Source organism: Sturnira hondurensis, unplaced genomic scaffold (assembly GCF_014824575.4).
Source record: "Sturnira hondurensis isolate 20B ecotype Veracruz unplaced genomic scaffold, ASM1482457v3 Scaffold0013541, whole genome shotgun sequence".
Taxonomy (NCBI): Eukaryota; Metazoa; Chordata; class Mammalia; order Chiroptera; family Phyllostomidae; genus Sturnira; species Sturnira hondurensis.
In genome coordinates this window covers 586,403-613,432 of record NW_028086172.1, presented here as the reverse complement: position 1 = coordinate 613,432, position 27,030 = coordinate 586,403, and the positions used below count along the sequence as shown (strand labels likewise).

Sequence of the window (27,030 nt, the reverse complement as noted above, 5' to 3'; positions counted from 1 at the left end):
AATAATCTGATACCAATTCACATAATTATATTATATAAAAGCATCTTCAAATGAATTTATAGTGTAGGAAATAAGAATTGAAATACAGAACATTGGTTTATGTGTATATTTGTGTATCTTTATAAATGTAAGTATATGTACATATGGTAAAACTAAGTTTCAAACCTCCAAACTGTTATATTTTTCTCATTATGACATTCTCTAAATACTACAATCTATAAAAAAGTGAGCATGTGATAATAGATATTAAAGTGTATTATGAAGAATCGTGTAAAGCCTTCAATTACATGAGACTTTTACAGATAATATTGTCTGAAAAATGACTCCTTAACTTAGAGATGGTTGTGAGTAAACATTTAATTATCTTAACTAAAATATGTGTGATTAGTGTGATTATAATGAAAATTAGCACCTTCAAAACATGTTAAAACACAGAATTTCTCAAAGTATCTGTGAACATTCCCATGTGAAGTTAATAGATCTACCACGAAGCATGGGAGTTTATATATAATCAGATATCAATTATGTTTGGGAAATGATGTGTTAAACAAGATTTCTCAAAGTTTTAATATGCTAATATCAACTGCTAATCTCTGAAAAGAAATACATATGCTATATATGCTTTTTCATTTACCTAAAAATGTAATTGTGCATGCAGCAAACCCTCTTACCTTACTGATAAAGAAAAATCCCTTTTCCACTAGCCTAAGAATGCCCCGTAGGAGAGTCTTAACTTCCTCATTCTGCTTCTGTAACCTGCTTCTGCTGTGCAGCCAATGAGAGGCATAGCACCTCAGATATCCCCAAATAAGGAAATAGACATAACTTCCACATTCCACTTCTGTAACCTGCTTCCTCTATGTAGACAGGAAGGTCCTACAGGTTATAAAAACCCCAGGAGCCCTTTGTTCGGGGCTCAGAATTTGGAGATCACCCTCTGGGCCCGTGCACGTAAATAAAGATTGTGCTCCTGAACCCTCGGTGTCTGGTCGCTTCATTTTTCTGTAACATTACAACATCTTAAGGAAATGAGTTTTATGTAGGATTCTTTGAGACATGCTGCAGTAATATATAAAAGCCAGTATGGTAACATATATGACCAAAATCAGTAGATTAGGCCAGAGCTATAAATTAGTTTAGTAGAGATTATCATATACTGACAGGTACACAAAAAGGCAAAACAATAAGTATTTTGTTTAAGTACACCAGTATTCCTCTTAATCAAGAAAACAGAAAATAATTTAAGTGACTATTCCATCAATTCTTTCAAGAATAGTCTGTATTCTTGAAAGAGCACACCACCCTGGCTGGTGTGGCTTAGTTGGTTGGAGTGTCATGCTGCAAACAAAAGGTTACGGGTTCAATCCCTGGTTGGGGTGCATTCAGGAGGCAATAAATCAATGTTTCTCTCTCACATTGATGTTTCTCTCTCTCCCTTCCCCTCTCTCTAAAAGCAATGAAAAATGCTACTGGGTGAGGATAAAAAAATTAAAAACATAAAAAGAAAATGAAAAATAAGAATAGTATGCAACTAGTACTATTCTAGATACATAGTAAATCTGTATGGCCTCTATAAGTGGCCATAAATAGTCACTTAAATTATTTTCTGTGTAGACTCCCACTGGAAAAGAAAATTGTATTCATGGCACTTTATGCCCCTCTTAAAGTAGTTGCAAGTTGTATTGCTCCAGATTTTTGCTTCATATTTAGTGTCCCCAAGTAGTCTATGGGCTCCTTCAGGTCAGAAACTGTCCTATACATCTCTGTATGTCCAGTATGAAACAACATTCCCAGCACATAGTAGGTACTCAATAAATGCTTATGATTTCAATGGACTCATCTGACTTACTCATAAAGTAAACTCAGAAGATAGAGAACAAACAGTTGTTTTCTTCCTGTGGAGCTTGGGGAGAAAACACACACACATATATTGTGAAACATGAGAGATAATTCTGAGTATATCCACAGTTGTTTAGCAAAGCTGTTGAAATCAGGGCAGATTTGGTAAGACTGTAATTCTACTGGTGGAAACCATCTGTAGATGCATAGATAAAAAAGCTGTGGTATATTTACACAGTGAAATTCTATGTGGACATATAAAAGAAAAAAGGGTTACCCTTTGTGACAGCATGGATGGACCTGGAGAACATTATGCTAAGTTAATTAAGCCAGTCAGAGAGAGACAAATACCATATGATTTCACCCATGTGGAATCTAATGGACAAAATAAATGGATGAACAAAATAAAACCAGAGGCAATGATACATGGGACAGACCAACAGCTGTCACAGTGGAGGGCAAGAGGCGATGGAAGAGATTAGCTCAAGAACATATATGCAAACAATTAAAATAACATTAAAAAAGAACATGTATGCAGATATGCATGGCCCATGGACATAGACAACAATGTGGTGGGTGGAGGCGAGGGGTGGGGGTGGAGGTGGGGGACAGTGGGTAGAGGCAAGGGCTGCTTGGAGCAAGGCAAAGGGGAGAAAAATGGGGAATATTTGTAATAGTGTGAACAATAAAAATAAATGAATAAATTAACCAACAACAAAAACATTACGCAGCTCTTTCACTAGAATGCACTCATTAACCCCCAAAGTTCAGGTTTAAAGTCTATTTCTGCACCTCCCATCCCAACTATAAAGAAAGTGGTCAGTTTGGGAGTAAAGAAAAAAGAAGAGTGAATTCAATTGTTTTCACTGAGCTGTGTGTCAGAAGGCAATGTTTTTGAGCTATTTCCTTGTGCCCTTTCTTATCTAAGTTATTTCTTATCTAAATTATCAGTTTTCAAGACAGGCATTTTCATGCCATGTGAAGGTAGAAACAGTGAACTATATAGTTCTTAACTATAATAAGTCACTTTTATAAAAGTTATAATTTATAACTGTAAGAAGTCACTTTGGGGGAAACTTACATTATTCATATAACAAAACAATTGTTTCTGACAGAATTTTTAAAACTCAACAAATTACTTTGGCGTAGAGTAGACAAAATTCAGATGAATAGTTACTGATACCAAATAGCAACAGGGCAAGGCAGTATGGGGAGATGTTTCTAATTACCAACTGAACTTACAGTGAAAATGGCCCTGAAATATTAGTATTAATAAGAATAAGTTTTATTATTTCTTTTTTTTTAAAGTCAACTTTTTAAAAAAATTATTTATTTATTTATATATCTTTAGAGGGGAAGGAGAGAGGGAGAGAAACATCAATGTATGGTTGCCTTTTGTGCATCCCCTGCTGGGAGTTAGCCTGCAAGGAACCGGCCTGCAACCCAGGCATGTGCCCTGGATGGGAATCGAACCCCAATCGTCTGGTTTGCAGGCCCACACTCAATCCACTGAGCTACGCCAGCCAGGGCCTATTATTTCTTAAAAAGGTTTTAGAGCCATGGTCTTCACTCAGTGTGCCACAAGGACTTTTAAAACTACTGTCAGGAGCACTGACCTCTTTTCCCTTAGACTGTCAAATAAAAAATGACAGTCAACAAACCAATTATTGAGAACTGCCCCTTCAAGGTTTCAGAAGCTGTAACCCCCTCCACCCCCCACCCCCCGGCCATGGCTAAGGCTGAGTGAGTGACCTTGGTACCATAAGCCACTAAGGAGACAAAGTTTATCTCCCTGGCAGAAGCACTGCTTCTGCTCCTTTTACTTCTATTTCTTCCACAACTGGCCCCCAATGTTTGATGTGTTAGCCAATGACAGGTAAGATTCCTCAAGGGAGGGATGACCTGAGACAGGCATGATCATGGGGAGACTCCAGGGAAGAACTTGGGGGGCTACAGCAAAAGGGGGTGATGGACCCTTGTCCGTTGACTTTGACATAGCCTGAGTCCTCATTCTGTCTGTGAGAAGTCTCCTAATCTCTTGGCTGCCTTACTTCCCTGCCTGACTTAAGCCTGAAACAATGACAGAGGGCAGTGCAGCCCTGTGCTGGAAAGGGTGGGTTCCCCAGGTGATCAGGCCTAAGAAAGAATATATAAAATCCTGTGAAATCTGCTTTGCTAAGAATACTCTAAATTAAATGATAAAGTCCCGGGCAGAAAATGAATTTGTTTCCCAAAGTTTTATAGCCCTTTAGCTAACAGACTCTGACTCAGAATAGGCCTTCAGAGTTCTTTGTATTCTATTGTTTGATTCTTACTGCCTGTCAGTGATTAATGAAGTTTACCTGTACTCCTGTGCTAATTGAAATTCAATAAAAACCTGTCAGGGCAAGGGTCAGCTCTCTTTCCCCTTCAGAGAGTGGCCAGGCCACTCTGAGGTTCTCCCCCCTTGAGGGAGTAGCCATGCTGTCCCTTTTCCTCCACAGGACTCAGTAGTCCATGTGAATGTATCTTATCTCATCCATAATGTTGTGGACACTGTGAGGCAGGGTCCACAGCAAGAAATAACCATCCAGTGTGAATGAATCAAAATTATATCTATTTTTGGTCAGATTGGCAAAAGATATATCTTGTTGGTGTGCCAGAGAATTTTAGTAATTAGTTTATATGTGCTATGAGATGAAACAGTGTAGGGGACCAGTTTAAGTCTGGCAAATGTGACTCAGCTCTGTATGAAAACCCTACAGAAATGAAGTGGGCAGGAGCCAGACCTTCAAACCGAGTTTTCCCATGGGAATCAGGCCTAGAAAATGCATACAGACTGTTATGGCTTGCTCTTGCTAAAGCCCCATCACCCTGGTCTAAAACAACAAATGTGTATTGTCTATCTTCAACGTAATACCCAAAGCCTGCTTGAATTTTCCCAAGGACAGAGCTGATCAGCTCATGGCCATTTCCCTCTGCATGTTATTTTCATTTTCTTGATCGTACCTAAAATGTAGACAGTAATAGTATATGTAATAGATAATAAATCTTTCTCTAATGTAAAATCCCAAGAAAACAATAAAAGCCTGTCCAGGCAAGGTTTGGGGTACTCTCCCCTTAAGGGAGTGACCAAGGCACCCATAGGCACTCTCCCCTTGGGAGAGTGGCTGTGCTGCTCCCTTCTTCTCCACAGGATTGCTGTCACCTGTGCATTCATTATCATCATCAGCCAAAACAGGCGGACTCTGCTGGCCGGAGTCCACCACAAAACAGGTTGAAAATTGCTGCTTTAGAGAACAGTCTCCAATAAAACTCTTCTGAATTGGTGTTCTATTACAACTTGGCCATGTATTTACCATTTAAGACACTAGGGGTCAGACCTGAGAAGGAATCCTGGACATTTAAGATTTACAGCGTCCTTAATATCCAGCTTCATCAGCAATACCCAGAGGATTCTAAAATGACAGTGAAGCAACTGCCCATACTCGGCTAGATTTCATTAGTTAGTAGAAGAAAACATCTATTTTATTCTTTCTTCTTGCACCCCCTCAATTTGTCTGCCTAGAGAATCCCCATCATTCAAGGTCCAAATTAAGTGGCTCATTTTCTGGGAAGTTTCTTTGCCTAGGCTTAATTGATCACTGTCCTTTGCGCCACCATTATTCCTTGCACTTACCTCTTTCATAAAAGCAATCATGCTAAACTAAATTTTTAAAAATCTCCTTGTAACTTTCTTCCTATTAGAGTGTAAGCTGTGTGGCCTTCACTTTGTGAGGACAGAGGCCAAGTTTATTTCATCATTGCTCCATGAGTCAGCCACAGTGAAATAATACAGTACCAGAGTGTGTGTGACAGCATTGTTTACTTTAATTCTATTTCATTCAACAGGCTTTCTTCTGTGTCAGGCACTATTCTGAGCACTTCACAGATATTAACTCAGTTAATCTCCACCACTTAGCATAATTACTGCATCCTGGTAGGTGATCAATAAATATTTGTTAAAATAGTGAGTGAAAGGAAAAGAAAGGAACTGCATGAGTAAGAGAAGTTATCAATTTGTTGTTATTTATCTTTCATTTCAATTCAGGAAAACTTTCCACTCTGTTTCTGCAAGTGAACTAGGCTTTTAGCATACACGGATGACTAACACTACAGTTCTGCCTTCAAAAGGCTCACCCAGTGCTCGCTTCGGCAGCACATATACTAAAATTGGAACGATACAGAGAAGATTAGCATGGCCCCTGTGCAAGGATGACACACAAATTTGTGAAGCATTCCACACTATAAACCCAGGGAGTCAGAACAGATCAATTTAAGAAACAGAGGCTAACAAGAAGAGCCTCATAAACAATGAGAAGACAAAGAAACAGTGCCCAAATGAAAGAAAAGGTGGAAGTCTCAGAAATAATATTAGATGAAAGAGAGGCAAGTCAGCTATCAGATATTGAATTCAAAGCACTAGTTATAAGGAAATTCAATGAGCTCACAATGAGCTACCAGAAACTAGAGGGGAGCTACCAGAAACTAGAGGGGAGCTACAATGAACTCTCCACAAACTATATCAACATGAAAATGGAAATAGAAACTATCAGCAAAGGCCAAGAGGAAATGAAGAATACAGTTTCGGAACTGAAGAACACAGCAGAAGGAATGATAAGCAGGATCAATGAGGGGGAAGATCGGATCAGCGAGTTGGAGGACACAGTAGAAAGAATCCCCCAGAAAGAGCAAGAAAGTGAAAAGAGGATCAAAAAGAATAAAGAGGAATTAAGAGAAATGCAAGACAATATGAAACGTAATAATATCTGAATAATAGAAATACCAGAAGGAGAAGAAGAAGAACAACGGATGGAAATCCTACTTGAAAGAGTAATGATGGAAAATGTTCCTAATTTGGTGAGAAAAAAGTTACACAAATCCAGGAATCACAGAGTCCCATTCAAGAGGAACCCAAAGAGGCCCACTTCAAGACACATCATGATTAAAATGGCAAAATTCCAAGACAAAGAGAGAATCTTAAAGGCAGCAAGGGAGAAAAAGGAAGTAACATACAAGGGAGCCCCAATAAGGTTGGCTACCAACTTCTCCATGGAAACACTACAAACAAGAAGAGAATGGCAAGAAATATTCCAAGTAATGAAAACCAGAGGCCTACAACCAAGGCTACTGTACCCAGCAAGGCTCTCAATCAAGATAGAAGGCCAAATAAAGAGCTTCCAAGACAAAAGAAGTAGAAAGGAATATGTTTCTACCGAACCAGCTCTACAAGAATTACTAAAAGGGCTGCTTTAAGGAAAGGAAGGAAAAGAGAGATACGGAGAGGAACTCTGGTACAAAAATGGCAATGAATAAGCACCTATCAATAATAACCTTAAATGTAAATGGATTAAATGCTCCAATCAAAAGACATAGAATAGCTGAATGGATAAGAAAGCATGACCCACACATATGCTGCCTACAGGAGACCCACCTCAGGACAAAAGATCATCACAGAATAAAAGTGAAAGGCTGGAAACAAATTTTCCAAGCAAATGATCAAGAAAAAAAAGCCAGGGTAGCAATTCTAATATCAGACAAAATAGATTTCAAAAAAAGGGCCATAAAGAGAGGCCCAGAAGGTCACTTCATAATACTCAAGGGAAGAATCCACCAAGAAGACATTAACATTATAAATATATATGTACTCAACATGGGAGCACCCAAATATATAAAGAAAATCTTAGAGGACCTCAAGAAAGATATTGACAGCAACACAATTATAGTAGGGGACTTTAAAACCCCACTGTCAAAAATGGACAGATCTTCGAAACAAAATATCAACAAAGATATAGCTGCACTAAACAACTCCCTAGCTGAAATGGACTTGACTGATATATATATATAGAGCCCTTCATTCCAAAGAAGAGAAATACACATTCTTTTCAAATTCACATGGGACATTTTACAAGATAGACTACATGATAGGACACAAAACGAGCCTCAACAAATTCAGGAAAATTGAAATCATACCAATCATACCAAGTAGGCTCATTAAGAAAAGAAGAGAGAGGGCACAAATAAACACAATCAGAAATGAAAGAGGAGAGATTACAACTCATACCACAGAAATAGAAGGGATAGTGAGAAATTACTATGAAGAACTGTATGCCAAGAAATTTGAAAACCTAGGTGAAATGGACAAATTTCTAGAAAAATATAAGCTTCCAAAACACAATGAAAAAGAATCAGAAAACCTGAACAGGTTAATAACAGCAGGTGAAATTGAAGAAGTAATTAAAAAACTCCCATCAAACAAAAGCCCTGGACCAGAAGGTTTCACAGGAGAATACTACAATTCTTTTAAATAAAAGCTAACCCCTATTCTTCACAGACTATTCCAAAAAATCCAAAATGACGGGAAACTCCCAAACTCTTTTTATGAAGCCAGCATCATCCTAATTCGAATACCACATAGAGACACAACAAAGAAAGAAAACTTCAGGCCAATATTGCTGATGAACATAGACGCTAAAATCCTCAACAAAATATTGGCAAATCTATCCAACAATACATCAAAAAGATCATACACCGCGACCAAGTGGGATTCATCCCAGGGATGCAAGGATAGTTCAATATCCACAAATCAGTAAATGTAATACACCACATAAACAAAAGCAAAGACAAAACCACATGGTCATATAAATAGATTCAGAAAAAGCTTTTGATAATGTACAACACCCATTTATGATAAAGGTACTCAGCAAAGTGGGAATAGAGGGAGCATTCCTCAATATAATAAAGGCCATATATGAAAAACCTACAGCCAACATCATACTCAATGGGCAAAAACTAAAAGCTTTTCCACTAAGATCAGGAACAAAACAAGGTTGTCCATTTTCACCACTTCTATTTAATATAGTACTGGAAGTTTTAGCCTCAGTGATCAGGCAAGAAAAGGAAATAAAAGGCATTTAAATTGGAAAGGAAGAAACAAAACTGGCATTGTTTGCAGATGACATGATAGTGTACATGGCAAATCCTATAGACTCTACCAAAAAACTGCTTGAACTAATAAGTGAATTTGGCAAAACAGTCGGTTACAAAGTCAATATCCATAAATCAAAGGCATTTTTGTATACTAACAATGAATCAGCAGAAGCAGAAATCAAGAAAAAATCCCATTCAATATAGCAAAAAGAAAAATAAAATATCTGGGAATAAACCTAACCAAGTAGGTTAAAGACCTGTATGCAGAAAACTGCACAACACTGAAGAAAGAAATCAAGGAAGACACAAACAAATGGAAACATATGCCGTGTTCATGGATTGGAAAAATTAACATCATCAAAAAGTCCATGCTACCCAAAGCAATTTACAGATTCAATGCAATACCTATTAAAGTACCAATGGCATATTTCACAGACATAGAACAATCACTTCAAAAATTTATATGGAACCATAAAAGACCCCGAATAGCAGCTGCAATGTTGAGAAAGAAGAACAAAGTAGGAGGGATCACAATACCTGATATCAAACTGTATTACAAGGCCACTGTAATCAAAACAGCCTGGTACTGGCATAAAAACAGGCACATAGACCAATGGAACAGAACAGAGAACCCAGAAATAAACCCAACTCTCTACAGTCAATTAATATTCAACAAAGGGGGCAGTAACATAAAATGGGGTAAAGATAGCCTCTTCAACAAATGGTGTTGGGAGAACTGGACAGATACCTGCAAAAAAAATGAAACTCGAGCCCTGGCTGGTGTTGCTCAGTGGACTGAGCACGGGCCTGCGAACCACACGATCGTGGTTCACTTCCCGGTCAAGGCACATGCCTGGGTTGCAGGCCAGTTCCCAGCCGGGGACTCACCAGAGGCAACCGTAAATTGATATTTCTCTCCCTCTCTCCTTCCCTTCCCCTCTAAAGATAAATAAATAAAAATCTTAAAAAAAACTTTTAAAAAATGAAACTCGAGCACCAACTTATACCATACACCAAAATAAATTGAAGGTGGATAAAAGACTTAAATATAAGCCGTGACACCATTAAAGTCCTAGAGGAGAACATTTGTAGGAAAATATCAAATATTTCATGCAGCAACATTTTTACTGATATGTTTCCTAGAACAAGGGACATAAAGGAAAGAATAAGCAAATGTGATCTCATCAAAATAAAAAGCTGCTGCATGGCTAAAGAAAACAACATTAAAATAAAAAGACAACCAACTGTATGGGAAAACATTTGCCAATGATACCTCAGACACAGGTTGAATCTCCAAAATATACAAAGAACTCCCACAACTCCACTCTAAGAAGACAACTAACCCAATTAAAAAATGGAGAAAGGACTTGAACAGATACTTCTCCAAGGAGGACATACAGAGGATCCAGAGACACATGAAGAGATGCTCAATATCGCTAGCTATCAGAGAGATGCAAATTAAAACTACAATGAGATACCACTTTACACCGGTGAGAATGGCTATCATAAACAAAGCAATAAACAACAAATGTTGGAGAGGGTGTGGGGAAGAGGGGACTCTGGTCCACTGTTGGTGGGATTTCGGATTGGTGCAACCATTATGGAAAACAGTATGGAATTTTCTAAGAAAACTAAAATTGCACCTGTCTTTTGACCCAGCAATTCCACTGCTAAGATTGTATCCTAAGAACCCTAAAACACCAATCCCAAAGAACATATGCACCCCAATGTTCATAGCAGCACAATTTACAATAGCCAAGAGTTGGAAGCAACCTTGGTGCCCTTCAGTAAATGAATGGATCAAAAAACTACGGCACATATACACAATGGAATTCTATGCCGCAGAAAGAAAGAAGGAGCTCCTACCTTTTGCAACAACATGGATGGAACTGGAAAGCATTATGCTGAGTGAAATAAGCCAGGTGTTGAAGGACAAATACCATATGATCTCACCTTTAACAGGAAGCTAAACAACGAAACAAACAATCAAGCAAAATATAACCAAAGACACTGAAATAGAGAACAGGCTGATGGTGACCAGAGGGAAGAGGGGAGGGAATTTCAGGGGAAATAGTGGAGGGATTTAGAGAAATATATAGAAAGGATACATGGACAACAACTGAGAAGGGTGGAAATGGGAGGGACGGGGGAGCACGGGGGGGTGGGGTGGGATGGGAATAATAGACAGAAAACTGCACTTGAAAAATAAATAAATAAATAAATAAATAAATAAATCCATTCAGTCACACACACACACAAAAAAAGGCTCACCCACAGGTTTGCTACAGATTCAACTTTGAGCATGGGCTTGTGAAGCAGAAGATTATGGTTCGATTCACAGTCAGGGCACATGCCTGGCTTGCAGGCCAGTTCCCAGCAGGGGACCCTCGAGGGGAGGCAACCATACATCGATATTTCTCTCCCTCTCTCCTTCCCTTCCCCTCTAAAGATAAATAAATAAAATCTTTAAAAAATAATTATTATTTAAAAAAATAAACAAACTGCACACATGAAGCTGCTTTATTTGTCTATCTATCCATCTATGCATTCCAAAAACAGGCATATTTGCACTTATTCTATGGTAGTCATTCTGGAAGCCACTAGGTGAGCAAACAAACAAACACAAAATCGGCATGTCACTTTTCTAGCATGTCTTCTGGTGCAAAGGGAGAATAGGCATGGAGCCAATATCTGCAAACAGAACCTTACAACTAGGAGCAGTACTCTTTTTTTTTAAATATATTTTATTGATTATACCATTACAGTTGTTCTATTCCCCCCCTTCATTCCCCTCCACCCGCACCCTCCCTCCCCCACCATTCTCCCCCCCTTAGTTTATAACCACGTGTCTCAAGTTCTTTGGATTCTATATTTCCCCCACTATTCTCGCCCTCCCCCCTATCTATTTTCTACCTACCATCTATGCTATTTTCTGTGCCTTCTCCCCCCTTCTCCCCCTCCCACCCCCCTGTTTCTAACCCTCCATGTGTTCTTCATTTCTATTGTTCCACTCCTGATCTAGCTGTCCTCTTGGTTTGCTTTTGTTTTAGGTGTGGTTGTTAATAACTGTGTGTTTGCTGTCTTTTCACTGTTAATATTTTTCATCTTCTTTTTCTTATATAAGTCCCTTTAGCATTTCATATAATAAGGGCTTGGTGATGATGAACTCCTTGAACTTGACCTTATCTGAGAAGCACTTTATCTGTCCTTCCATTCTAAATGAAAGTTTTGCTGGATAAAGCAATCTTGGCTGTAGGTCTTTGGATTTCATGACTTGGAATACTTCTTTCCAGCCCCTTCTTGCCTGTAAGGTCTCTTTTGAGAAATCCGCTGACAGTCTGATGGGTACTCCTTTGTAGGTGACTGTCCCCTTATCCCTTGATGCTTCTAGGATTCTCTCCTTCATTTTGGTCTTGGCTAATGTAATTATGATGTGCCTTGGTGTGTTCCTTCTTGGGTCCAACTTCTTTGGCACTCTCTGAGCTTCCTGGATTTCCTGGAAGTCTATTTCCTTTGCCAGACTGGGGAAGTTCTCCTTTATTATTTGTTCAAATATGTTTTCCACTCGTGGCTGTTTCTTTCCCCCTTCTGGTACCCCTATAATTCGGATGTTGGAACGTTTAAAGATGTCCTGGAGGTTCCTAAGCCTCTCCTCATTTTTTTGAATTCTCATTTCTTCATTCCTTTCTGGTGGGATGTTTTGTTCTTCCTTCTGGTCCACTCCCTTGATTTGAGTCCCCGTTTCCTTTCCATCACTATTGGTTTCCTGTGCATCTCCCTTCATTTCAATTAGTTTAGCCTTCATATGTTCCTCTAATTTGTGACTTTGTTCCTCTAATTTGTGACTATAATCTACCAGTTCTGTGAGCATCCTGATAAATAATGTCCTGAATTGTGCTTCTGAGAGGCTGGCAATCTGTTGGTCGCTTAGAGTTATTGGCTCTGGGACTTTGAGTTCTTCTCGCGCCATCTCTCGGGTTGTTCATGCCTGTCCCATAGCAGGATCAGAGCCCTAAATTGTTCACTAAAACAGGGCAACTAAGTCGCTGGGTTGTGACGTTGTATGTGGGGCGGGGTCAAAGAGGGACTATGGCGTCCTGTCCGCCGCCTGCCGCCACGGCCCTAACCGGTGCCGCAGTTGCTGCCGTCACTGGGCCCAGGCATTTCGTCCCACTGCACGCGAGTGTGCCACCGCCGTCAGCCCTCGCCCCCTGGGGCCTGCATGGTCTGTCTCACTGTGCGCGAATATGCGCCCGCGGTCTGCCCCGCACCCCAACTGGTTCCCATCTGCCTGCGCGCCTGGGTCGGGGGCCCTGTCCTGCCCGACCCTGCTCACTGCTGGCTCCGCCCCTCTTACCTTCCCCATTGAACAGTTAGATGTAGTCGGACTTCCGTATAATTCAATTTTCTGTCCTTTGGTTATGTCTTTGTTTCTCCAAATCTTTGTTGTATTCAAACTTGGTTGTGGGAGAAGGCACAGTGTTTCCACCTATGCCTCCATCTTGGCGGAAGTCCTAGGAGCAGTACTGTTAAGAAGAGACATAGAAGAGTGGGTGGTGGGGCGGGGACTTATCTCATCACGTAGGGCAGGGATACCTGAAGGGTGAAATTAACTAAACAAAGACTAAAGGGAGGAGAACTGTTTTGTTTTTTTGTTCTGTTTGGAGGAAGGTGGAATGTTCAAATCCTAGGAAGCTGAATTCACAGTAAAGTAGACGGTACACTCTCAAGCAGGAACATTGCATAAGATATTTATACGCCTACTTGGAAATCACACAGAATGCTAGGAATATATAAACTTATTTAAAACACCATTGAACACATGCTTCTTGAAATGAAAAATATTTATGTTTAAAAGCAAGAATCATTCCATATCTTGAAATATAGCTAAGATTTGGATCAATAAAAATAATACGATTAAGCACTAATTGTAGGTAAGCAGAAGACATGCTGCTGACTGACTTTTCATGTTCTCATACTGACCCAAAACTTTTCTGAGATAAAAAATATTATCCAAAATCAGAAACTTAGGATTTTTATGTGCCTTTGTACATACTTAGCTCTTTACATACTAGTAACTTCCTTGAGTATAAAACAAATCTTATAAACTTTGTTTACAAGAGAAAATGATTATAAAAAATGTTTCTCTGATGAGCAGAAAAACATAGGCAGGTACCAAATGAAATATTAGAGAGGAACACAGTCAAGGCTTATATATGTGTGTCTTTATGTATTTATTTTTTAGACAGAGGGGAAGGAAGGAAGAAAGAGAGGGAAACATCAGTGTGTGGTTGTCTCCTGCATGCCCCCTTAGTGGATTGAGTGCTGACCTGCAAACCAAAGGGTCGCTGGTTCAATTCCCAGCCAGGGCACATGCCTGGGTTGTGGGCCAGGTCTCCAGTAGGGAGCGAGTGAGAAGCCACCACACACTGATGTTTCTCTCCCTCTCTTTCTCCCTTCCTTCCCCTCTGTCTAAAATAAATAAGTAAAATCTTAAAAAATACATTAAAAATGTTTTAAAAGAATGTGTATTGTCCCTTTCCCAATACCTGAAACTGAAAAAAGGGGGTAATTCCAAACATAAGAAAATTTCCTTCTGAGAAGTGTAGTATCTTGAGAGTAGTTGACCTGCCAGTTTAAGGCTTTTCCTTTTCTTACTTCACTCTCAGGGATATTTACATTCAGTAAAGTTCAGTATTTGGAAGATTACTGCCCTTGGGAGTTACTTGTCTGGTAACTCATGCCAGTGTTTAAAACTGACATGCATTTTAGTGGTGTCAGAAAGAATAAGCCTAATATGTTAAAAACCTACTAGTAAAAGTAATTTTTAACATAATTTCATCATTTAGATGTTAATGACTCTGGAGGTTCTACTGTTACGAACAGCAAGTACGTCCTGCTGCCCGAGGCCACCCTCTAGTCGCAATTCCGGAGGCAAAGGTTTGGCAACAAAAGAAAGAAGTCATTACTCAAAAGCTATACAATTTTGGAATAAAAGCTTTCCACATGCATTCATCACTTAGGCTTATCAATTAAGACTACCGTCTTTCACTCTCAAGTTCCAGCTTTAATCACTTAAGCCTATCAATGAAGGCTAACCTCTTTAACTCCTGAGTTCCCCATCATTCCCCCTGTTAGTTTTTAATTATCTTTTTTCTATAGGGTTAGCGTACAAACTACAACAAGGTAAGATACATAAGGCTACAGAATGTGGGAAGAAGGGCAGGCCTCAGAGCCCGTCCGCTCTAGAACACCCAAAGGAGAACAACCCTGCCACCCTCTGCCAGACTGGCCCGACCCTAGACTGCACCCGGAGTTTCTTCTCCCATCCAACACACAGAGCTTTGGGAAACGCAGGCAGCTGTAGCAGGATCACCAGACATCCTGGAGGAAGACAGTCTGAGAGCCAGTCTCTGCCCTCTTTCATCATAAATCTTCTGGCCCGTAACTCCATGTGCTCTGGGCACGTCAGGCTTCTCAGCTAATTCCATCCCAGGCTGTTTACCATTGTCTCAGGCATCCTCCTCCTGTGGCCCCTCCTACTCCTGCCCACTGATCTGATCAGATCTCTCTGCTTTAGGATTATTGGAGTTAAAGCTTCCCCTTGAAGGATCAAAACAAAACAAACAAACAAACAAAAACTTCTTGCGGATATGGTCTACCAAATGATACTCACACCCAAAATACTTTAGTATTTGCTAGAAATGATAAAGGAAAATAATGACACCTGGTCTTATTCCCTGAGAAATTTTGACTTGATACAAAAGGTCACACTGTCATCTGTCAATTACAGAGGAGTCTGTTTTCATTGGCAGCTAGTCTTAATTTCTCAATTATTGGTCCAGGAATGTTTTTCAACCAGAGACATGGCTTTCTGGCAGACAGGCTGTTTACATGACACCAGCTCTTTGGAAGCTAAGAATTCAATTCAGCAGATCCTTTAGAGTACCTGCCTACCTTAGACACTGCAATAATGCTACATCAGATTCATGAGAATGGGCAAAAATGGCACAGAAATTTAGTTGTTCCCATTTCACCTCTCACGGTATGATGCTGTATTGAAGAAGGAGAAGCATTTAAAATCTATCTTCTAATAGGGTAACATTGAAGTAAAACCATGTTAACACTGAGATAAATGTTTAGAAATTTACAGATATTAAGGCTTTACCTTTATAAATTTGAAATGCTTAATTAATTGCTGTACTTTGCTATGCATTAGTACTGTGTTCATGAAACTTTTGTTATATTAACTGTTACAATTTCACAAACAGCTATTTGCATGTTAAATGGATTATTATATCCCTTTGTAAATTTGAGTATTATTGTATTGTTTCTGTGCACATAAGTAGTACTTTTCAAATTCCAACACTACTTTATAGATATAGCAAATAAACCCAGTTGTGTGATTTTAAATACCATCAATAAAAAGCATATAAGATTACATTTTATTTTTCTTAGCTCCTGAATTCTATCTGATGAACTCTTCTCTGCGGTAGCTGATTCTTGATCATTCCAAGAAAGTGGCAGGTCAAATTTTGAGAGTGATACAAAAGAAATCCCTTCCCTAGAACTGTAGGCTCATGGACTGGCCTAGTCCTTGACACACTGCTCAATTAAATATAATAATGCAAAATCTAACAGAACAGTTAAAAGAATTGCCTGCTCAGCCACTGGAGCCATCAAAACTCAACAAAAAATCTTTATATCCTGTGTCAAATAGTCCTCAAACGATAGAGTTGCTTTCGATTATTTTCTTGTTGTCCAAGGAGGAGTTGGTGCAGTAACACCTTTTTCTATCCCTGCTTAAATACCTTTTCCGGGTATAATTAGAAAACAACCACAGTTTTGAAACTCACAAAATCTCTTAAGGCGCATTCCACTTTTGCCACGAGTACCATTAGCTGGTTAGGCTTTTAAATATTTTCTGATATTTTTCAGCTGGCTTTCAACTGGGCTCAGGGCTATTTAAATTCTGGATTACAAATTGTTGTACTCCCTGAGACAGGCTGCTAAGCCAGGATAAGTGGAACAGGGAAAGTGAGACAGATAAATGGCCAAATAGTTTACAGTAATGCTGTAAATCAAGAACGTCTAGGTTCCCTAACCGAGGACACTTAGGAGGAAATCATTTACACTTTTCCCCACCACAGGGTAAATAGCTTAAATCATCCCACTCAGGGAGATGGATAACAAAATCGCAATTAGTGCCATTTGCCCCAGCCACACCCAAGGATAGATGAAGCCAGAGAAGTAAATCTCACTGTGGTGCATCAGCATAAAGCTGGTGACTATTCTTTCGAGACCCTCCCCTATACTCCCAGCCTTTAAAATCTTTAAGTGAAAGGACCCAGTGTCTGCTCTCCGTCTTGGGAGTACACCTGCTCCCTTCCCTTCCCCCTCTTCTCTCCACACTTCCTACCTTTGCCTTTCTTTCTCCTAAACCCCAAGGGCCCTTCTGTAACCTTGTTTCCTGAGCCTCCACAGCCTAGCAGGCTCACTTCTACTACCTCTGTAACTTTACGAATCAACTTTCTCTTCTAATTTTAGTTCTTGGCTTTGGATTCTTTGCCAAATTCAAGAACTGAGGTCCAGCCCTGGCTGGTGTGGCTCAGTGGGTTAGGCGTCGTTTTGCAAAGTGAAAGGGACCTGGGTTGCAGGCTAGGTCCCCAGCTGGGGGTGTGCAAGAGGCAACCAATGGATGCTTGTCTCTCACATCAATGTCTCTCTTCCTCTCCTTTGCCCTCCCTGCTGGAGATATTTTTATCTCTAAAAATAAATAAATAAAATCTTAAAACAAAAGAACCGAGGTCCAATTTTGCTGTCAACACTGCTGGTAACATCACAATTGTTCTGATTTGTTCAAAGTAAGTCATTCTCAAGTTGTTGGTGTTCTATACATAGGTACTTAAATCTCCCTATAAAGACCAGAGTGATGTGAAGAATACAAATGAGACATGAACTCACTGCATCTTTTAATATAAAATGAGTTGAATGAATTTCCTGCTATACATGAATTGTTTGAAAATACATGCAACTAGATATACACTAACTAGGCCTGTGATAGGCTGTTAGACAGACAAGAGTAGAGCAAGGACAATGGGCGAGGTACAGACTGTCCCCAGGGTGGAACGTCCCCAGGGTGGAATGTCCCCAGGGTGGAACACCTTGGGTGCCTAACAACAGGCAAAGCAGGGAAAACAAGGACGCTGACCCCAGGGCACCATTCCTCCCCTAGCATATCGCTGGTCACATGGTTTGGATTCCCTGACTTTTTATATGGCTGGTCAGGCAGCTTGGACCCTCCCCCAACCCTTCCTCCCTGGCATGTTGCTAGCCATGCAGGTTAGACACCTTAGAGGGCGAACAGACAGGGGGTCAGAGAATAACACTTAAGTGTGAAGCCCCCAGGACAATGAGGTTCTGACCCCACATCAAATGCATCTAGACCTCAGTTGCATTTCAGCTCCAGGCCCAGAAAAGCAGCAAAACCAGACAAGTGACTCCATGGCTGACATCAGGACCAGCTACACCGACTAATGACCCCTTGACCTGGTGCCGACCCATCAGTAGAGACCAGGACCCTGGAAGCCACACTAGGAAGGCTGATGAATATTCTATTGGGATGCTCCCCTGAGACTTCCACGTAAACACCTTTGAGGCAGAGGATCCAGGGCAGCTCTCCTCCTGGGCCCCACATCCCACTTTTTCCGTCCCCCGCCAACCCCCCTTACCTTTACCTTCCTCTCTGCTAAGTTCAGGGGCCCTTCTTTTTGACAGACCTAGGCAGGCCTAGGAGGAATGGAAAATCACCAGGCAGGAAAACTGTATAGTGGGAAACTGTAGCCTGGGAAGATGCCTGCCTGGGACACTGCCTGCCGACTCTGCCCAGCACAAACAGATGCCTGGCTAAGATTGGGGTCTGAGGTTGGCCTACCTGGCATAACAGGATGCAGCTCTAACTTGAGCCTGACAAGATGTATCAAGGACAATGGTCAGAGAAAGGGCACCCAGCAACCAGCTCTAGCCAATCAGACTCGGACACTCCAGCCAGTTACCCTTTGCGGAGTTTTGAGCTTAAAATCCCTGCCCTAAGAGCAACCGAGTGAGTCTTAACCTCCCTGGCTTGGCTCCACTTTCCCTCTTATTCCCCTCATAAACCCTGCTCCTTAGCTCGCTGCATCTATCTGGTTTCTTGAGCGACTCTGACCTAACACTTTTCCCTCTGCAACTGCTCTCCTGAGCCAATCTCTTCTAAGGCTGTGTGTTTCTAAATAAACTTTCTTTTACAGTTTGAGTCGTGGCTCTGAGTTCTTTCCCAACCAGAACTCAAGAACAGAGGTTGTCAAACCTATGTCCCGTCTCATTCCAGCAAATCTAGCACCTGGTGCCCCTCTCGCCGCTGCCAACAAGTTCATGAGTCTGATTGTCTTTTCCAGTCAATCTTGTCTTATAAGATGTTGGCAGACATCATGCCTCTGCCCACTTTTCTACTCCTTCATATTGTTTATACCAGCCATTTATGGGACAGTGCTGAGAGGCTTTCTGAAGCCTTGCTAATTCAACTCCTCGTGTCAAAATCTACCTCCAAAACCTTCCAGGTTTAACAGGTACCTAAGAAACGCCTCAAAGGTTTATGGCCCTAGTTGCTCAGTTGGCTACAGCACAACCGGGAGAGTCACACCAAGGATCTAGATGATTCCACGGCATGTAGAATTCAATTCAAATGACTCTGGCAATGAAATGAGATGAATCTCACCTAAGACAAACAATTCTAATAATTGTCAAGCTTGTTTGCTAACAGGTTTCAATCAAAAGGGGAAAAATATTATCTCCAAGAAGATACATTTGATGTAGAAATTTATCTGCTGAGATGGACTTCCAAGGGCCCAGATATTATAAACAACGAGAGTATTATTATTCATTAACACAGCCCAAAGTTTTTTTTAAATGATTTTGAACTTTTTATTTTTCTGTGTCAAATAGATTCTTTTTTTAAATATAGTTTATTGATTATACCATTACAGTTGTTCTATTCCCCCCTTCATTCCCCTCCACCCACACACTCCCTCCCCCACCCTTCTCCCCCCTTAGTTTATAACCACGTGTCTCAAGTTCTTTAGATTCTATATTTCCCCCACTATTCTTGCCCTCCCCCCTATCTATTTTCTACCTACCATCTATGCTATTTTCTGTGCCTTCTCCCCCCTTCTCCTCCTCCCACTCCCCTGTTTCTAACCCTCCATGTGTTCTTCATTTCTATGGTTCCACTCCTGATCTAGCTGTCCTCTTGGTTTGCTTTTGTTTTAGGTGTGGTTGTTAATAACTGTGTGTTTGCTGTCCTTTCACTGTTCATATTTTTCATCTTCTTTTTCTTATATAAGTCCCTTTAGCATTTCATATAATAAGGGCTTGGTGATGATGAACTCCTTGAACTTGACCTTATCTGAGAAGCACTTTATCTGTCCTTCCATTCTAAATGAAAGTTTTGCTGGATAAAGCAATCTTGGCTGTAGGTCTTTGGATTTCATGACTTGGAATACTTCTTTCCAGCCCCTTCTTGCCTGTAAGGTCTCTTTTGAGAAATCCGCTGACAGTCTGATGGGTACTCCTTTGTAGGTGACTGTCCCCTTATCCCTTGCTGCTTCTAGGATTCTCTCCTTCATTTTAGTCTTGGCTAATGTAATTATGATGTGCCTTGGTGTGTTCCTTCTTGGGTCCAACTTCTTTGGGACTCTCTGAGCTTCCTGGATTTCCTGGAAGTCTATTTCCTTTGCCAGACTGGGGAAGTTCTCCTTTATTATTTGTTCAAATACATTTTCCACTTGTGGCTGTTTCTTTCCCCCTTCTGGTACCCCTATAATCCGGATGTTGGAACGTTTAAAGATGTCCTGGAGGTTCCTAAGCCTCTCCTCATTTTTTTGAATTCTTGTTTCTTTACTACTTTCTGGTTGGATGTTTCGTTCTTCCTTCTGGTCCACTCCCTTGATTTGAGTCCCATTTTCCTTTCCATCGCTATTGGTTTCCTGTGCATCTCCCTTCATTTCAATTAGTTTAGCCTTCATATGTTCCTCTAATTTGTGACTAAGTTCCTCTAATTTGTGACTGTACTCTACCAATTCTGTGAGCATCCTGATAAATAGTGTTTTAAATTGGGTTTCTGAGAGGCTGGCAATCTGTTGGTCGCTTAGAGTTATTGGCTCTGGGACTTTGAGTTCTTGCACCATCTTTTGAGCTGTTCGTGCCTGTTAAGTAGCAGGATCGGAGCCCTAGGTTTTCACCAGAGCAGGGCAACACAGTCGCTGGGTTGTGAGTTGTATGTGGGGGCGGGGTCAAAGAGGGACAATGGCTTCCCTCCGGCGCCCGCCGCCGCCGCGACCCCACCAGCACCACAGCCACCACCGTCACCAGGGCCACGCGCCCCGCTCCACTGCACGCGAGTGTGCCACCGCTGTCAGCCTTCCACCACTGGGTTTGCCCCCTGGGGCCTGCGTGGTCCGTCTCACTGCACGTGAATGTGCAACCTTGGTCAGTCTGCCCTGCACCCCGACTTGGTCCGGGCTGCCTGCGCTCCTAGGTCTGTCCTTCCCGACCCTGCTCCGCTGCTGGCTCTGCCTCTCTTACCGTCCTCGTTGAACGGTTCGTAGCTGTCAGACTTCCGTATAATTTGGTTTTCTGGTCTCTGGGTGTGTTTTAGTTCTCCAAAACTTTTGTTGTATCCAAACTTGGTTGTGGGAGAAGGCACAGTGTTTCCACCTATGCCTCCATCTTGGCAGAAGTCCAGCCCAAAGTTTTTTACAAATAGTCTTTATATTTCTAAAAAAGTATATTAGGTTTTATTTGTTTAGGTATAAAAAGTATACATGTATTTCAGTAATTAGGGGTTTTTTTTCTGTTTAAAACTATCAAGTGATCTTTCTCAGTATAAACATTTGAGACTTGGTTATTCAAATATTTTCTTCATTTTGGGACTGTAAGGGCAGACATTTTTTTTATTCTTCAAGATTCTTCTGAACGGTCTAATAATCAAATTTATATAAGACAGATTAATAGGAGAAAATCAAAGGAAAGCTTAATAACAGGTCTACCTCCTGTATACTGTGGGACAAAGCCAGCAAAACTGAGTAACTAATCTTAAATGGGACCTTCAGCTAAAGACTATTGGCAGTGAGGAGTCAGCTATGAGACTTACTAGGAAAAGCGCAAAGAACAGGGATAAGATTGTTTTGCAGATTTAAGTCCCAATCTTCTTTACTGTTCTTGAATATAGGCCTGGTAGTGAGGGAAATACCTTTATAAATGGAGACTTCTCTTCCACATGCAAATGCCCTTTAGAAAGGGCAAATTCTATAGGGCTTTTGGACCTCTCCTGTTTGCTGAGTCTTAAAATTAACCAGCCTATATTAATCAATATCCCCTGAAAAGCAGATGTGGGTGTGGCCAACTTTCTCCCCTCAGAACTTACAAATCAGGTGTGGAATGTCCTTTTACATATATTTGTTTGCTGCATGTAAATGTTGATGGCTAGAGTACAGAGCAGTCCAGGAGAGAATTATAAAAAACTAAACAAAAATCCAAACAACATTTCTGATTACATCATAATATAAAAATGCAAGGTAAAGTACCTAATATCAAAAATAGATGTACTTTCACTTTGGCTGGTGTGGCTCAGTGAATTGAGTGCCAGCCTGTGAACCAAAGTGTTGCTAGTTCAATTCCTAGTCAAGGAACATGCCTGGGTTTTGGGCCAGGTCCCCAGTTGGGGGCGTGCCAGAGGCAACCACACATGGATATTTCTCTCCCTCTTTTTCTCCCTTCCCCTCTCTAAAAAATATAAATAAATAAATAATCTAAAAAATAAATATATAAATAAATACCGTTTTTACAAATTTGTGTGTAAGAAACACTTAGAAGATAGGAGGATGAGGAACCCAAGCATATATAAATCTCTCCTATTATAAAAACAATTTTACTAACGTGAACTATTGTACTTTTGGCTTTAAAGGTTAACTACCATTTTCCAATAAGAATGGCCTGAAAACATTCAGTCTTCCTAAGTCATGATGAATGAGCTTTGATTACAAGTATCTAAAAGAAGAAAAGCCACTAATGTATTTTATACAATCGCTGATCGGTTACTGACATGCCATATTTCATGTTCCTTCGGGTAGTAAGAGACATCGTTTGCCTAAACACAGTAGCTTGTATGACATCTATCATTACATGCATTATATAAGCAAAAAGGACATAAATTTGTCTCTGCCTATTAAAGTCTAATTATTTGTAAAATCTTTACTTGGCACTTTAAAAAATTTACACAATAAAGTTAATGTCCCTAAACACATTAAATTTTGCAATGTATTTTTGCTCTCCACACTCTGAAACATTGGTCAGTGCGGAGTGGTGTGAATGACGTCATATGGTGGAGGACACTGAATTAAATTTCCCTTCTACGTGACAGTAGTGCTACTACTATTATTCACGCATGTGTTTATGTTGTTGGTGGAAGCTGGGTTCTTGTGGCATTACAAGGAAAGCACTGCAGGAGACCCACAAGGGAGGGTGAGGTGTGGTGATAAGATCTATTTGTGGTGCCAGATGCAAAAATCAAAGAACTTCCTCTCCTGGGTTTCCAATATCTCATCTTCATCACTCTCACCATGAAAAAAAGTCCAATCTGGTGTGGCTCAGTGATTGAGGGTCAGCTTGCAAACCAAAAGATTACTGGTTCAAGTCCCAGTCAGGGCCCATGCCTGGGTTGTGGGCCAGGTCCCCAGCAGGGGGCGCCTGTGAGAATCAACCATTTGATGTTTCTCTCCCTCCCTTCCCCTCTCTCTAAAAATAAAATAAATAAAATCTTAAAAACAAAAAGTCCAATCTTGCCTTCTTCAGGCTCAGAAATAGGTACAGCGTCCAGACATTTTGCACTCCAGTCCAGCCCTTCTCACCATGTGCTAGCTTAGCATGCACATTGGCTGGGGCTAGTGTTCAAAGTCTGTGCAGCTGCTGGGGCTACAGGTGGCTACAAGTCCCATATGGCTGGTAGGGACAGAACACATCAACGAACAGGGAAAATGCATGCTACCTGGTGAGAGAAGGAGAGAAAGCTCTTTGCTAGCTGGCATTATATTTTCTTGGATTTGGGACACACCAAGTGCCTTTTCAAAATAAGCAATCATGCCCTGGCTGGTGTAGCTTAGTGGACTGAGTGCCAGCATGTGAACCAAAAGGTCGCTGGTTCGATTCCCAGTTAGGGCACTTGCCTGGTTTGCGGGACAGGTCCCCAGTTAAGGGTGTGCAAGAGGCAATCATGCATTGATGTTTTTCTCCCTCTCTTTCTCCCTCTCTTGCTGTCTCTATAAAAATAAAGAAAACTGTACTTGAACAAGAGTTAAATAAAAAAATAAATAAATAAAAATAAATAAAATCTTTATAAAATCTTGCCAAATCTATGAATAATAAGTCCCTTTATGATACATTTTCTGTGTTTGGGAAAAATTATTTCTTGTAAAGTAGTAACCGATGAAAATGGAACAAGGGGTTTCGGATTTCTGCATTTTGAGAAATCAGGAGCTACTAGAATAGCCATTGCTAAGATGAATGGTACTTTACTGAAAGGTAGCCAAGTTTAAACCTTGCTAAAATCTTGGGCAGTTTAAACCTTGCAATGGAAGGAAAGTAGAACACTCAGAGCTTAAGCAAATAGGCTTGCTGATCATTACATCAAGAATTTGGGTGATGATGTAAATGATGAATGTCTTAAAGACTTTTTTTAGTGAGTTTGGCACTGTATTAAGTGTGAGAGTTATGGCCAATGAAAGTGGCACCTCCAAAACTTTGGATTTAGGAGTTTTGAGAATTTTGAAGATGCTCAGAGAACCATCAGAGAAATGAACAGGAAATTCTTTAATGGAAATGAACTTTGTGTTGGTATAGCACAGAACAAAGTAGACAGATGATCACAATTCAAACACCAATTTGAGCAAATAAAACAGGGAGAATCCACTTGATTCTTTATGTGAAACATCTTGAAGTTGGTTTTGATGAAAAACGACTGAGAAGAGAATTCTCTCACTTTGGGACATTCACTAGCACCCAGGGGTGTGATGGAGGCAGGCCCCAGTGAAGGCTTTGACTTCGTTCGCTATACATCTCCTGAAGAGGCTAATAAAGCTGTCAAGGAAATGAACGCCAGGCACTCCTCACCAAGAACCCTATGGATAGAATGGCTGTGAGAGACAGAGGTGGTAATAGACTCAACACCCACAAGGTAGCAACAATATCAGGTAACTCCCTGCTGATTCTTCCTCAGCCTCGAAGTGGAGGAGGTGCATATCTTTGCAAGCCTGCAGTCTGGGCCAAACCTCACCCATCGCAGAATATACCTTATGCTAACCACTGAGCACCAACAGATCCTGAGCCATCATCCAGCACCTTTAGATCACCAAAGGTTCCAAAAGTCAAGTCAGCCTATCAGGGCACAGATACATCAACTAACACCGTGACTCCTCACCTCAAACTTCTGCTGCGGGACTACACACAAATCAAAGATTCAAAAATGTTGTGGGTGTTACCTGTGTTGGCAGCCCTCTCCAATTTACGGCAGGAAGGCTCAAATCCATCCCAAAGCTTGCCCCTGTTTATACGCAAGGTCATTTGTCAAATGTATATGTGTTGGCATCAGCTATTACTCAGAAGAAGCTCTTGGGTGAAAAGCTATTTCCTCTGCTACAGTGCATTCACCCAGCTCTAACGGGAGAAATCTCTGGCAAATTTGTTAGAGATGGATGATGCTGAAATTCTTCATATGCTCAAATACCCTGAGTCTCTTCGTGCCAAGACTGATGAAACCATTCTTAATCTGCAATCCCACCAAGTTTAAGATACTGCCCTGAAAGTAACTAATAGCACTCATAGTGTGTCAGATAAAATGTCTGCTTGTGGAAATGAATGTTCCAAACAATGAAAAGCATAAGCAATGGAGAAAATGATGATAATAAAAATTACAACCAAATAAATATATTTAAACCTCAACAAGCAAATGTCAAGTATCATCATTTGTACTTAATTATGTAATGTTTTAAAATAAGTACAAAATATAAGAGCAGGAAAATAAAAACAGGTAAATAACCACACAGTAATATTAGTAGGAGTAAGACAAAATTACACACAAAATAAAACAATTTAAATATTTTTACCTTTAATGTCTTCTATGCTGTAAACAGTGTAAAATGACACTAGTATTTTACACTCCAAAACTGTGGTGCTGTGCAATTACTTGGCAATTCCAGAAGGAAATGTAACTTGGGATTTAAAATTCTTACATAGTAAAGAATGAATAAAGGTACAACTATGAAAGGTCCCAATAGCTACAAATACTAGATTATTTCATGAATAGCTTCACAAAATAGTACAGTATAAAATAGAAAATGCCACAAGGAAACAACAGGAAATATAAAGATAAATTTGTAAATATATAAATAAGGCAGATTTTTCAGGAAACGGGTTGGAGTGAGAGTAAGGGAATAAGAACAGGGAATATGTAAATGTTTTCTTAAAGAGCAATTTTTCCCTTTCTTATAGTTACTATCTTATATTTAATCCAAAATATTAACCAAAGACAAGAAAAGAAGATCAGAAAAAATAATAACATCATCTATAAAATTTTAAGTGTTAAATACATCATTTTTGCTAACAGAACAGTTTCAGATTTCATTGTAACAATTTGTAGTAAAAATTACTGCTCTCTATAAAAGATTAAATTTTAGTATTTTTATAAGGAAATGCTTTAAACAAATTTAAAGAAATGAAATATTTGATAACTTAGATTTATAATCTAATAAAAAAAAACAAGCCTAATAATGAATGGCCTTCAGCAAATGTTACTCTTAACAAATGGAACAAACAGAAAAGGAACTGAAAAAATTGTGTATTTCCTTGGTGGTTAGGCTGCATTAAAAATGTGTTGCTAGGATTTCATCCATGGTAACTTACACAGTACAGCTTAGACCAAAGGAACTGATGATGGGTCAACTCTTGTTTAAATGAGAAAATATTTTCCTCTCATGTGACAGGAAAAAATAGTAAATTCAATTCAACAATATATAGTTTCTATGGTCACGAACAATGGGGTGGGGACTGATTGTGGGGGTGGGGTGGGAAGAGCAACAGGGAACAAAGTGGGACAACTGGAATTGAACAGCATTAAAAAATAATAACATGTAGTAAAAAATGCTTAAAAATAAA

General features: G+C 40.1%; 1 non-coding gene across 1 annotated transcript; it reads left to right on the top strand.

Annotated features, from left to right (window-relative positions):
* Nucleotides 1–6,000: 6,000 nt before the first annotated feature.
* On the top strand, nucleotides 6,001–6,107 carry LOC118997976 (U6 spliceosomal RNA). Its single transcript, XR_005068780.1, has one exon. It is a non-coding gene; the product is annotated as a U6 spliceosomal RNA (small nuclear RNA).
* Nucleotides 6,108–27,030: the final 20,923 nt, after the last annotated feature.